Source organism: Ornithodoros turicata, chromosome 4 (genome assembly GCF_037126465.1).
Source record: "Ornithodoros turicata isolate Travis chromosome 4, ASM3712646v1, whole genome shotgun sequence".
Classification (NCBI taxonomy): Eukaryota; Metazoa; Arthropoda; class Arachnida; order Ixodida; family Argasidae; genus Ornithodoros; species Ornithodoros turicata.
In genome coordinates, this window is record NC_088204.1 from 26,704,689 (window position 1) to 26,714,493 (window position 9,805).

A 9,805-nucleotide genomic window follows, 5' to 3' on the forward strand; every position below is an offset into this window, starting at 1 on the left:
CAAATGTGTCGAAAACGAAAAAGCGCGCCTCAGGGGCGCATCACCTTCATCGACGGAGGCTTATCTGGACTGGAAAGCGGTATATCCCCAAGAACACGCTGACATCCCTCACTTATCCTGAGGATGTCATTGCGGGACAGCAGTGACATCCTGAGAATATCCCCACATGATCCTCAATTTGTTAGAAAAGTGTTAGAATGAGACTCCGGAGATGGTCCTAGGGACAACATCTGGGGACAAGACTGGGATACTCTCAGGAGCACTATAGGATCATGTAAAATTCTCCAGTAAATCTGCTTTCGTTTCTCACTTTTAGAAGTGTGCAGACGTTTACAGTGGAAATGGACTCTCTCTTTTGCAGTTTTCAACCTCGGCCACCAGCTTGTCATTTTCCGTCTCATATTTTTGATTGTTTTTTGATGACGAACAATGGGTGCCGTGGTATAAAAAGCAAAAAGGTCATGTGCCACTAAGTGTAAGACTAAGACAGCCCACTTTGAAAGGAATATCCAACAGTGGCATTTCGTTTTGCAGATAAATCATATACTATATATTGCTTGTCTTCCGAACTTCCGCATGTGCGAGAGTCCTCCTAGCATCGCAGTCAAAACCAAGGGTGAGGAACCTAAGTTTAATTCAATTTCATGTATAAGTAACCGACCAGTGACGAATTCCTTGGAGTATAAGGATACAACCAAGGTAGCGTCTGTGTTTCCTACTTAGTTGATTTAAAACATCCACCGAAAGTCAAGCACGCGCTGTAATACGCCATCACTTTTCTGTATCTTCCACGGAAATGCTCCGTGCAGCATCCCGTCAGGAACCTTGCAAGGATGTTCATGGCAACGAGGTCACAATGAAAGGTCTAGCAAGCTACATTTTATCGCACATTGAACCCAGTGCATGGAGTATCCGTTGAAATCATTCAATTTGTATTTGTATCCCTGTATTTTTGTATTTTCTCTTTCTATTTTACTATTCTCTCTTTGTAATATTTTGTAGTTTATACATGATCACTGCTGATTTGGTTCAATCTGGTTATGACAAAGAAACCGAAACGCTAATTAATGGGCGCAGGCATAGAAATGCACATCGCATTATTAAACTAATTTACTTTTCCTATATATGTCCTCCGGCTGGCGGCCGCAGGATGTACGCAAATGACTATCACTGGAAGATCCCATGATGACACTCTCCGGATCTCCTCCGGACATCCCATCACGGACGAGGACGCGATGACACTTTGAGGACGTCCTGAGGATCGCGAGTGTTCCTGGGGATATGGCCAGCAGATCGGCATCTACTCCAATTATTTCCATCGCTCCAAATCACGTGGCCCTCTGACGTGAAATGAGCGCAGTACTACCTGCGTTCCCGGTTTTGGTTTCGGCTCATTTGCATATCAAAATTCGGGGATAGATATGTTAACGCACGTGCGTGTTTGAGGGTTTTTGAAACGTGGAATGGTTTGACGAGGACAGTAGTAGTAAGTGCTGACCGCTAGCATCCCACAACAGAACAAGGGGTCTGGACGCCATTAAATTAGCAATTAGAACGGTTTAGGCCCCTACAGTAATTAGGATCAACCAGTGAGTCATTACGCTAATTGGGCAGCATCTAACTCGTGTCCAGACTACCTTGTCTGCTGTGGGCAACTTGCGGTCATAAAAACAAAAATATAGATAGAAATAGAGTGGAGAGAAACAATTTATTTGAAAATCAACGATGCTGTGTCGAAGAAATCGCTCCAGAACAGCCGAGTGACCAGAGACCGCCATCTTGCTCTTTGCCAACAATGGGTGGTTGCAGAGATGGACGACAGGTGGCTAGCTAGTTGTAAGCCATTACATCAGACGGCGCCTCAGTCCCCCTCATGGCGATATATGCGTGAAAGACTGAAAAAAACGACAAAATACTAGCAATGGGTATAAATGGCAACAAAAAAGACACTGCCATCCAAATGCATACCGCTAAACAAGTCTAAGCATGCGAGAGCACGTACAAAATGCTGGGGAAAAGGCTTAAGACGGAGCACTCAGGCCTAATCGAACGTAACAAATCGCTACCACTACCCAGACAGAACACTATCTCCTGCGGACAATCGAAATAGATCCCAACGTCCATGTCCTGAAATGAATATCAGATGAACATCTCTAGAAGCTACATGAATGGACGTCGTTGCCGCAATAGAGGGTCGTTTGAAGAATTGTCCGAATAGGCTCCCTGATGGGATGTTGCAGGGATCATTATTAGAGGAGAGAGAGAAACATGGCAAGGTGTTTCGCGTCGTGAGTTCGACTTTCGCCGAACCAGCTAAATGCCTCAAATCGAAAGCAGTAAGAAACACAGACGTTATCGTTGTATTGAGTTAATACGCCAAGTAGTTCGTCAGTACAGTGTTATCGGTATACGCAATCACATTAAAATTAAACACCTCACCCTTTAGTTTGACTCGCAGGCAAACAGGACTCTCGAATTTGTGGAAGCTCGCGAGACAAGCAATATATAGTATCTGTTTTCGATTTGGAAAGGTTTTTTTTTTCCTTTTTAAAACCTCATGCCCATGGTTCGTAACAGAAATACTAGAAAGAAACAAAGAGGAGCAACTGAAAAATGAAGATGCAGTGGCCAAAGCTGAAACAAAATGGCAGAAAAAAACGCCTAGTAGGAATCTGTCCACTTACGCAGCAGCTCAATAAACAGTACCAACAATAATAAGAAAATGCAGGGCCCTGAGCACGTACGCATGTAAGTCTGTGCAACGTCCGCGCATCTCCGTGTAACTTCCTGTGAGGAAAAACGACGGATATTTGTGGGAAGTCCAAACCGTGGCCACTCGGAGATGTGGGAGGCGTCTGTCGGAAAAATGTCTGTCTCCCAGCGAGATCCGAATTTCCGGGAAAGGATATCTCAAGGAACACCACTGGAAGTTTTGTTCCGTTTGGGTATGAAACTCAACGGCTAACACAAGATGACAACAACAAAATGCTAGAAGCGGGTAAACATTGTAGTAAGACAGGCTCTGCTAAACAAGTCTAAACATGCGACAGCACGGAGAAAAGGCTTAAGATGGAGCTCTCAGGCCTAACTGCAGCATAACCGTACACCGCTAAACAAGTCCAGTCATGCATACTTGTCAGGGAAAAGGCCTAACCGCTACGGTAAATAACAACCAACGACGCTCACCTTTTCCGCACGGTGACGGAACGGCCAACCACACCACTGCTCCTGACGAGAGCCCGCACACAACTGACGTGGGGCGCCTCTCCGCAACGACGGAGGGCCCAACCACATGTCCGCTCCCGACGAGAGCCAGGCCATGACTGGCTAGTGTTGCCACACCTGTTGCAGGAAAAGTATGGAGATCACTTATTAAAAAGTATAAAGATTTCTGTAAAAATCTGTGGATGGCCATAAAATATATAATTTGCTTAATCAACATCGTTTTTAGGCCAGGAGTTTGTGCGGTTCATCATCTGACATTTTCTATTTTGCTTTTTGCATCGGAACACCGGAAGTATGTTATGTCAAAAGTTATTGGGGAGCTGCACAGAACGGCTTCGCTCTTCCGGTCTCAAATCCTGGAGCCGGCTATGCTGTCTGGGAAGAACTGAGCAGCAACAAACCGGAAGGCGAATCGCTCTGAAATAGCACACCACCACCACCTGTTCGTCAGTGCCAATGCGTTGGCGACTGTGTGAGATGTATTTGCTTCCAGTGAAGGCAGCAAGAATGGGAAAGAAAATCAAGCATCATCATCAGACAAAGTAATACACAAGCGATCTAACAGTGATGATTATAATCTACATCATGTCATTAAGTACGAAAAGCTTCTGTGCCACGAGTGATCAAAGATTATACTGACAGTCATTTTTTAGCATGCACACCATGAAGCAAACATGAAATTAAAAATTTGTTGTTTTTTCACCCGAGAGTGGCACATCGTGAATTGGGCTTCTCATCACAACTTTTTTAAGTGATTGTCCAAAAATCTCACAACATAGCATAAACACAGGCTAGCTGGTGCATGAAATCCATGACAAAACAACCCTAGCATGGGAACATACAGGAACATACACAACGATATCGTTGTGTATGTTCGTGTATTTTGTGTAGTTTATGCACAGGCTTGTTTAATCATGGACTAAAAAATCTATAGCTTTCAGAAATAACCTGTAGATCTGTAGATGTTGCCAAAAATCTGTAGCTCTCCATACAAATCTGTACATGTGACAACACTGCGACTGACGTGAAGCACCTCTCTGCGCCCGGTATGCATGCGCGAGCGCCCCCTGCGGTGCGGCCGGCAGCCAGCAGTCGTCCCCTCTCGCGCTCCTAGCACCACCTGCAGCGACGAGTTCCGGTTTTGCTCTCCTTTCTCTGCGCGCCCGGTCGGCACGCATCCGCACGCGCGCTCGTAGCGCCACTCGCGGCAACGGGCTGCTTCTTCGTTTCGTTTTGACTCTCATTTCTTTACGCGAGTGCGACTCCTGCCTTCATAGTTAGTTCATAGTTTAAGCTGGTTAGGATAGCTCTGAACAAGCAAGGAGGCAGAGGAATGCAAACGTTTGTGGAAGAAAGAACAAAATATTCTAACAAGGGACACCATCAACAACTAATAGCGAAGACTAGACACAAGAAATCAGCTCAGAGCAAAGCTAACGAGGATCACAGCACGGAATGTGTTTCATCCGAGAGACAGGCAGGGAACTGAATAGTGATGTCTCTTTTCTCCTCAATAAAGCCATGCTTCTATCCCTCTTGTGGTGACTTTCTGAACTAATTTAATCGCAAAATTATTAGGAATCGTGTTGTATGTCTACACTTATCGGGATCAAGGGTGTGGCAGCACTATCGTCATCGTCAAGACACTGCTTCAACAAGAATCTTTCCTGTCAAAAAAGAAAAAATACAGAGCTAGATGCGTCAACAAAAGGAAAGCGTACATCATAAGAAGGAACAGCTCTGGGCATGTCAGGACATTGCTCAACGAGCACTGTCATGTGGGGAAAAATCGCACGACTGCTAGACAACAACAGAAAGCAAACACAGAGAAAGCACTTCAAAGAAGTGGAAAACACCCTCTCCAGCATCAAACTATTCCTAAACACACACACTCCACTTATTCAAAAATAAACCTCATCGTAATTCCGCTCGCCACAAAATCCACGAAAACGCACACCATCGACAGTGAGGAGCAACACATATGCCCAGCAAAAGCCAGACCTTCCATTTTCTGAGGCTGGACTTTTTTTCCACTAATGGTCAACCCAAGTGCTGCAGACAGCTGAAACAATGAAGTCACTGCATGACATCATCACATCATACACCTGCATGGTTCAAGGATGCGTATACAGCGGCAGAGAGGCTATAGACAGCGACAAGAAGCTTATACAAACCCTCCACTTATTTATTGAATCCCTATCACGAGATTATTTCCTTTATCCTACTATTAATGATTGCATTAAAAAACAAAAGAACGCTCATAGAAAACCCCAAAACACCATGCATGAAAGCTGATCGTAGCAATTAAGCATTTCTATCCCAAAGACTTACTAAACAGTCATACCAAAAGCACCCTTGCTACTTCATTCATTATGAAAACTGCTTCTGCTGCTCTGTAGAATAATAAGTGAGGCCCTGGAACAGTCAATGTCATACATAGGAAATAATAACAACAACGTCAGAGCAATTTTTTCTTTATTTCGCGGGCGCTCCAAGCGCCACTCGCGGCGGTGGGCTGCTTCTTCATTTCAGTTTCACTCTCGTTTCTTAGCGCGTGTTTATTTGAAATCACTCTATGAAGGGAGCACGCATTGCAGTCGAGTCATCATTCTGACAAACACGTGGAAAACGGCATGTGTGGCTTATTCTTTTGCGTTTCTCGTAAGCGGGAAAAGACAAAAAACGAAGAACTTCGCGAGTGTATTCACGGCATCGTGGAGGAAGCCTTTCAACTCCACCGTCTAGAACGGTTGCAAGCACGCCAAGAAATGTGTAAGGAAAAGATGACGATGCTCGACCACATCGTAGCAGCAGACAGATTGTCAAAAAAGCCCAGCTTTAGTCTGGATAATCTGTATTGGAAATGCAGTTCGGATCTAGAGGACGATATGTAAATAAAAGATATGCATTTCTCTACAAGACTCAGTCTCTTCTTTTTCTTTCCACAAAGTGTAGGCACAGGCCATGTCATCCCCCGAACGTTTTCGTTTGCAACATCCTTTTCGCAATATTTTAAGTGGTCCTTCCATATGCGCTAAAATGCACAATCGTAGCGAACGTGTTGACGAACCTGAACGACGTCGTGGACAAGCCTCCGTCGCAAATATTCTACATACAGGCTTCGCCGAGCATGAGGACGAATTTGGGGACTCTGTAACATTTACAAAGGAGCTACCACGAGAGTGAGACACGTCGCGCGCTACGCTCATCGTCGTCGATGATCACATGACCGATGCCATTTCCTTGAAGAAAGTTACCAATCTTCTCATTCGTGGTTCTCACCACACCAAGGCATCAATATTCTTACATGTTCAAAACATCTTTTTCAACAGCAGCTATTTTAGAACTATATCCTACAACGCCATTTACGTCGTCCTGTGGCGCAGCATTCACCAGACGGAACATTTTGGCCAACAACTGTGTGGTAGAAAATATTGAGCTATTTTCTGGACGCATAGAAACAAGCGATGTTGTCTCCACATGCTTATTTACTCGTTGATCTTCACAACCATACGCACGAGGGTCACAGATTACGTAGCAATATCTTCCCAGAAGATCGTCTATATATCTAGGTCCGAAATGAATCTTCGTCCTCACCTCACCTTACTCAAAGTGCGCTCCACTCTGCCCCCTCCGCGCTGTCACGACGTCTTGAGACGTTCTTCCTCGTCCGACATTACCCTATTGGAAAAATGTCTAATGGTCCAGCAGAAATTTTTTATGGTACCTGATGGCCACTTGATGGCCATTAGGGCATGTTGATTAGGGCATGTTGAATTAGGGACGCCCCGAAGGAGGAATATAGTTCCATCAAGACCCACCAAGCGGTCTTGATAGAACTATATTTCTCCTTCAGGGCGTCCCAATGGAGTCTTGATGGGCAACACACCCCATCAGGACATCCTGATGGGCTCTTGATGGCTGTGAAGCAGCATCAGGAAAGTCCTGTTGGAAGCCAAAGGCCGACGGTCTTACCGTAACTCACCTAGAGTCATTACTTTTGTATTTGTCATGTATCTATCACAGTCGCCGTGACATCCTGTTATGACTAAGTTCGTCTTGTCATGACTCACCCCAAATATGTACATACGTTTCACACCCCCAGTAAACCATAAATGTCCTTTAGACGTCCAGAGTATGCATAGGCCTGGATATTTGGTATGTCTAGTAGATATCCAGATATATCCAAACTGCGCTGAAAGGACGTATTATAGATCATCGAATGCTTGACCAAATCATGTTGCTGGTATGATGTATGGATGTCCAGGCTGGATTTTGTACCATCTAAAGGATGTACCTCTGAACCAAAGGAATCTCCATCGGATGTCCGATGTACCTTTTCGTGTGTCATGCACTTCTGGTGATTTTTTTGCTTATAAGCAGCACCAAACAGTGGGAATGAGATCAAAACAGCATGTATTTTATTTAATGCACAGCGGAACAGAGAACAGCGACATAACACATAAATGTGAAAATCCAAGAAGAGAGAACACGGGTGGGTTGCTCATCGGCATATGCTATGGTGTAGGTGGAAAAACTGGCAGACGAACGATGAAAGAGCTAATGACCAACTTATTAGTCAGTCCTTGCCTGATGCTTCAAGGAGGAACTGAAAGATAGCTGAAACAAATTTTTGGTGGCTTCATTCGGTTCTAATTAAGATTATATCGAGGTTGATTTACACAAAAGCTGGTCGAAACCAAGTATCTTGGCACATCATTGAAATGCGTAGTATATGACATTGTACCTTTTATTAATGAATGCACCTGGCTAAGTATATTTAATGCAGTGATAGTATATTTATTGTTGCAGATGTAGAAATGTTGGCAATTTAGCATGCCCTTAGAAGGCATTACCAGTCTATATAAAGATGACAACTCTGTGAGAACACTCTGTCATAAACTTGCAGTTGTACAATTCGAATATGGTTTGAACTGCATAGAAATTGAACATATTAGTAAGTACATATCTGGTACCATTTGTTGTATTAGATACTTGCAAATGTGTAGTACATGACTTTGTACTTGCTTAATATATTAAGTGCATTAAAATATTTGGCACGGAACACTGTCACGCAGGTACACCTTCTTATTGCAGTTCACTTCTTCATTTGAGCACTGAATTTCCCTCGTTGTGGATGCAAGCGTGTATGCTTAGTGACTTGACTACGCTTATACAAAGTCAATGAATACACTACGAGACTTAAAGGTATTCAATGTGCCCAGCTTTAGGTTTGTGGCTTTACCATATGGTTTGAAGCATCCGCGTTTTCATTCCCGTGCGGCTCTAAATACTTCAGCCGACGGTTATCTCCCGTCGAAGGAGACAAAATAGAAAGAGTACGAAACCGGAACCACTGGGAAGTAATATGGAGGATATCGTACGGATACATCACGCAAAAGAAATGGAGATAGATATGTAAAGGGCCAGAAGAATCTATGAAACTACAAATCCGTTTACATAAGTGCCCATGGCCAACAATTACAGTTATGTTTTCTGTTTGAAGACTCCAAATTTTGTCACACATATTAGACGTTGGTCGCACTTAAGAATGGATGTACATTAGATATCTACAACTTTGGTATACTGCACGTTCTATGGACCTCTACCTGTTCTAACGTACTCAGTGTACGTATGATGGATATCGACTGGACATTACTTTTGGACTTAGATATTTGGATTTTTCTGGTACGTTGAAAAGATGTTTGTGGTTTACTGGGCCATCGTCCTGCATCACCCCATCACCCATACCTGTAGATAGCTTTTAACTGTCACACTCATACAATCATCCTCCACAGGCACCCTTGCACACACATCATAGTTGTGGCGCTTTAAGGCTAGAATACTTATGCACCACAAAACCCACAATCACATCTTGATGTAAACTGAGAGTCATTATATTATCACAGAACAAAGTGGTATGAGAGCGGACAAGAATATGCAGATGTATGATAATGTATGTTTGCACACATCCATTGTGTGCAGATTTATATTAAAAGCTTTTTCCTTGTCTTTCAGAATTCGTCGTCAGCCGCATCAGAAGCACAGGTGCATCTGCGCGTGAAATCGAAGCAACGATGAAGCCTTTTTGCCGCGTGCTGAGTGATAAGCTGTGTAACCTGCCTAAGAATAAAACTTGCAGAGTGTGAGCAGTGAGCAGTGTCTGTTTTGCAAATTCAGCTGATGAACCTCTAGTGGTATTATAGTGGCTATAGACAATTATAATCGTGCTCACCTAGAGAACCGATGGAACACGACGAAGAAAGTTAAGTGCATGACATGAGATGGAGCTTCTCTGCCGCTGTTCACCCACCCATCCAACCCAGAATGGCAGACCTTATTTTCGTTGGTTCTTGAGGATGTACACGACTATAATGGGACTTGTAGACCTACTCGACCTGATGGTCTGCTGGACCTGATGGGTCCCATAAGACATCGAGACCATTACCCAGTAAACCAGAGCGATCCCAGGTACGTCCCACAAAGGTCGCAGACGTCGCATATGTCCGCCACGTCTATGCGACGTTACCTGTGCGTCCACAATGTGACTTTCAAAAATATCTTACTTTCTATATCCCTG

The 9,805-nt window shown here is 44.0% G+C and overlaps 1 long non-coding RNA gene across 1 annotated transcript; it reads right to left on the reverse strand.

Annotated features, from left to right (window-relative positions):
* Positions 1-1,694: 1,694 nt before the first annotated feature.
* On the reverse strand, positions 1,695-6,437 carry LOC135392854 (uncharacterized). The gene is made up of 3 exons (XR_010422258.1): positions 6,296-6,437; positions 3,187-3,342; positions 1,695-1,895 (listed from the first exon to the last, which is right to left on the reverse strand). It is a non-coding gene; the product is annotated as an uncharacterized LOC135392854 (long non-coding RNA).
* Between the last annotated feature and the right edge of the window lie 3,368 nt (positions 6,438-9,805).